A 5074-nucleotide genomic window follows, 5' to 3' on the forward strand; every position below is an offset into this window, starting at 1 on the left:
GATGGCTTGAGCTCATGAAGGATTATGACTGCGACATTCAGTATCATCCTGGCAAGGCGAATGTAGTGGCAGATGTGTTGAGCCGGAAGACACAGAATGTGTCACTCTCATATTTCGCAGTCAGCCCACCACTTGTACAAGAGGCGACGCTAATGGATGAAGCTCTCTTATATGAAGGAGTAACCTTAGAGTTTGAACGTCAACTAAAAAACCTTAAATGGTTGACTGTATTCTTGACGGCTCTACAGGTGCATCCGACTATTAGGCAAGAGGTAATAATGAAACAACCTTTGGATCCTGAATTACAGCGGATCAGAGTTAAGGTTCAAGAGCAAACAATGAATGACCTGGATTTTGCTTTAGCCAATGATGGGGCATTGATGTTTCGAGGAAAATTGTGTGTACCCGATGATTTGGATATACAAGACAAGATAGTGTGAGAGGCACATAGCTCTGAGTACTCACTCCACCCAGGAAGTACAAAGATATACAAAGACCTCAAACAAAATTACTGGTGGCTAAGCATGAAAGTCACATAGCTCTGTATGTGGTGACTTGTCTCACATGCCAAAAAGTAAAAGCTGCGAGGCATCGACCTTATGGTACTCTTCAGTCACTCCTAGTACCAGAATGGAAGTGGGAAAGGATTACAATGGACTTCGTCACTGGACAACCATGTACACCTAAGGGGATGGACGCGATATGGGTGATTGTTAATCGGCTTACTAAGACTGCTCATTTCATTCCCATCAAGACCAGATTCTCTATGGCCAAACTAGCACAACTTTACATAGATAACATAGTGCGCTTGCATGGAGTGCCTATGAGCATTGTATCAGATAGGGACCTAAAGTTCACTTCCAGGTTTTTGAAAAGCTTCCAATATGCTTTGGGATCACAATTGAATTTGAGTACTGCTTTCCACCCACAGACTGATGGTCAGTCGAAGCGAACCATACAGATATTAAAGGACATGCTCAGGGCATGTACAATGGAAATGTGTGGTAGTTGGGAAGAATACATACCCCTTATGGAGTTTGCCTATAACAACAGTTACCAAGCTACAATTCGGATGGCTCCGTATGAGGCGTTATATGGCAGGAAGTGCAGAACTCCTTTATATTGGGATGAGGTAGGTGAACGTTGAATGTTAGGACCTGAAATGATATAGATGACTTACGAAAAGGTCGATGTTATTCGAGAACGGATTAAAGCAGCTCAGTCCCGTCAAAAGAGCTATGCAGACACCCGCAAAAAAGACATTGAATTTCATCCAGGAGAAAAGGTATTCCTTAAGATCTCTCCTACTTAAGGGTTGCAAAGGTTCCACAGAAAGGGGAAGTTGAGCCCAAGATACATTGGCCCATTTGAGATCTTAGCCCGGGTTTGCTCAGTAGCCTACATGCTTGCTCTGCCACCTTCGCTCGGGGATGTTCATAACGTATTTCATGTATCCATGCTGAAGCAATACGTTCATGAGCCCTCTCATGTATTACCCGTGGAACCAGAATACCTAGAAGCTGACATAACCTATACAGAGCAGCCGGCTGAAGTTTTGGACCGAAAGGTGAAGACCCTTCACAACTGCTCCATTTCCTATGTAAAGGTGCGATGGGCTAATCATTCACTTGAAGAAGCGTCTTGGGAGAAAAAGGATAAAATCCAAGCCAAGTACCCTCATCTCTTTGAACAACCAGGTACTCCAATTTCGAGGACGAAATTTTCAGAAAGGGGGGGTAAATATAATACCCTACTTCTTAAACCCGGTCTGATTACACGGTTGACCCGGTTTAACCATGCAAGACTTGAACTAGAGAGAGTTAAAGCGGGTTCCTTATGGACTATGATGGCAAGGGTGACCTTAAACACCGGCTGGCCCGACAAGTCCGAGCTAGTGCCAAAAGAGACGGGAATACCCAAGCCGTGTACCTACACTTATCATAAGGCCATGTACGGATAGAGCAGGTATGTGACCTTATATTAAGGTGCATACGTATATTACATCGTATGCCAAGAGTGAGATTCGTGCCGAGGGCCGAATTCCGTCAAAATCCCAAGTTTTTGCCCTTAGGTGGGCGGACAGGTGGGTGCATCCACCCACCTGAGTGACCCACCCATGTGAATTACCTAGTTATTTAAGAAGTATATATAGCATTTATGATTTTCTTTTCTTTTCTCATTTATGACACTCGTACGTTGGTGAGAAGAGTAAAGAGGAGAGAGAAAAGAAAAGGGAAGAAGAAGAGAACAGAAGAGAAGGAAGAGGAAAAAGAGATGGATTTCAGTGGCACCTAGGCTTGATCTTCCCATTCCGACGCCGGAAGAGTGATCTCCAACACTAGATCTACGCTTAGAGGTGAGCAAAGGTTGGGTTCCTTAAACTTTCACCATACCCAAGTAAAACCCTTGATTTGGGTAGGGTTTCTTGAGATCCTGTAAATCCCCCTTGAAATGATGAATCTAAGGTTTAATAGATGATTTATGTGTTGATCTTGAAGGATTTGAAGAAGTATTTACAAGGTTGGAGAAGCATTGTGGATTTGAAGTGATTTTGGGGTTTTGAAGGTGTTCTTGAGCAAAGAAGGTAAGATGGCTTCCCATTCCTTAAATCTAACCTAGATCTAAGTTAGAACCATCTTATGAGACCTTGAATGTGTGAATAATGGGTTTGAAAAAGCTCCATTTGAATCCCCAAAGGTTGGGGGAAGTTTGGGAAGAAATAGCAGGTTTTCTGCCAAGACCGGTGGGCCAAACCGGTGGGCCAGAGGCACCCCCCTGAGAGGGTAGGGCCCTCGGGCACAATCGGCGGGCCACCCTGCCCGCCGGTCTTAGCAGGGCCTCAGGCCCAACTGATGGACCAGACTGGCGGGCCAACCGATGGGCCGACCTACCCGCCGGTCCTGACCGGTGGGTTTGACTGGTGGGTCAGACAAGTGGGTTGTCCGACCCACCCGAGAGGCTCCGAAGGTGATTTTTACGTCCGATTGGACCCAAATCGGACGTATGACCTTCTTTTAGGATTCTAAACAGGATCTTGTCATTGGATCATGTTAATCTTGATTCCAAAATGATGAAATACTAACCTCGCTCCCTCATTATAAGTTCACCAAATCTCACGCTTCTCGCACCGGATCTCACCCGTACCGAGCGTGAGTCCTTGCACACTACAGGTAAGTGGGGAGAGGACGTTTGGCCTTGTTTCAAGGCATTGTTGTGCATTCATTTAATTGTATCTAGACTAGCCATGTCATCATGCCAATGCTATGTAGATTAGTCATCCTCTCATTTTATGCAATGGTGTTGTGTTTATCTTATAAATGCCAAGTGATAATATGCTTTTGTGATGAATGTTGACATCATTGTGCATGATGCATTAATAGATTAGATATCGTAGTCGGCTTGGAAATGAGTGCATCGGTGGCCCGTGGTATGGGACGCGACGACACTATGCAATCGTACTATTGTCATATAGAAGCATGCAATTTAGGATTATCATCTATTCGTGCTACGACCCTTCCCAACAGGGGTTAAGGTGTTGGGTTACCATTTGGGGGGAAGCAGTGGTCACAGTTTTTGGGTCATTGTGACGGTTAGACATTACGCCTGGCTGGTCATTAGGACAGTTGCCAACCCTGGTGGTATATTCAAGAGGGCCAATCGTACTGCTTTTAAATTGCTAGAGTCAGCACCTTTAATTTCTGTCATTTATTTTATGTTGAGAGCCGGTGGTCGGCATGTTTTACTTTTTCGAGTACTCACGGTGGGCCTTCTCCGACAGCCCTATGGGGGTATCGCGGGATGGAGTTCGTGGCTCGTACCCGGAGTATACGCGTACTGTGGTTGTAGTAGCACTAAACCAAAGACTTAGTAATGTTGCTTAGGTGGATGTGATTTAAAATGTATTGCATAGCATATAGTGCATATGGTTGTGGTTTATTGTGTGAATTGTTATGTGGTCCATCTTTCCACTTACTGAGCTAGTGAGCTCATCCCACGTGTGCACCTCTTTTAGATGATTTTATAGGTCATCCATCTAATGAGCACGGGGCGGGTTCCACAGTTGAGTTCCCTGAAGAGGACTGGTGGGCCCCTGAGGAGTTAGAGCACGACACTGATTGCTCGTGTGAGAGTTATGCTGTTGGACCGCAGTTCTGATGCCGAGCTGAGCTCTACCTTATGATGCCGAGTTGGGCTCAACCTTTGATACCAAGCTGAGCTCTAGTCTTTGATACCGAGCCGAGCTGTATACTCCGATTTTTGATGATTTCTTTTATGTACTTGATATATAAATTGTACTCTTATTGTGTAAATATCATGCCTTCGGACCCACATGTATTTAACTATTGTATCACAATTCGGGTATCAAGTATTATGGGAATATTCACAGGTAAACCAAGTCTTCCGCTGAACTGATAAGCTCTTTCTTACTTGTGTGTATGTTGTGGTGGAATACTGTATCAGATGATCCTGACAGGTTTGGGTTGACCGGTGTTAACCCGGTCACTGGCCCGGTTCTGTGTGAACGGGGTGTGACAGGTTTAATGGGAAAAACAATTTCAACCTCTGGCGTCAAAGAATGAAGGATCTTCTGATATAGCAGGGTTTGGTGAAAACATTGTTGGGGAAGTCGAAGAAACCTACAAAAATTACTGATGAAGATTGGGAAGAGATGGAGGAAAATGCAGTAAGTGCTATTCGATTAAATCTTTCTGATGATGCCCTACAATATATTTTGGGTATCGAATCTGCACCGCAGTTATGGATGAAACTTGAAAGCATCTACATGACGAAGTCTTTAACGAACAAGTTGTTCGTGAAGAAATAATTGTATTCTCTACAGATGGAGGAAGGTACAGATCTATTAGAGCATCTTAACATGTTCAATCAGATGGTAAGTAAACTTGTAAACCTGGAGGTTAAGATCGAGAATGAAGACAAGACGTTACTATTACTGTCGTCGCTCCCAGAATCATATGATCACCTAATAACGACTCTCTTGTACGGGAAGGAGACCCTTAAGATGGATGAAGTCGTAGCTACCCTCATGTCCAATGATACAAGGAAGAAGGCCAGT

This window comes from Macadamia integrifolia, chromosome 6, assembly GCF_013358625.1.
Source record: "Macadamia integrifolia cultivar HAES 741 chromosome 6, SCU_Mint_v3, whole genome shotgun sequence".
Lineage (NCBI taxonomy): Eukaryota > Viridiplantae > Streptophyta > Magnoliopsida > Proteales > Proteaceae > Macadamia > Macadamia integrifolia.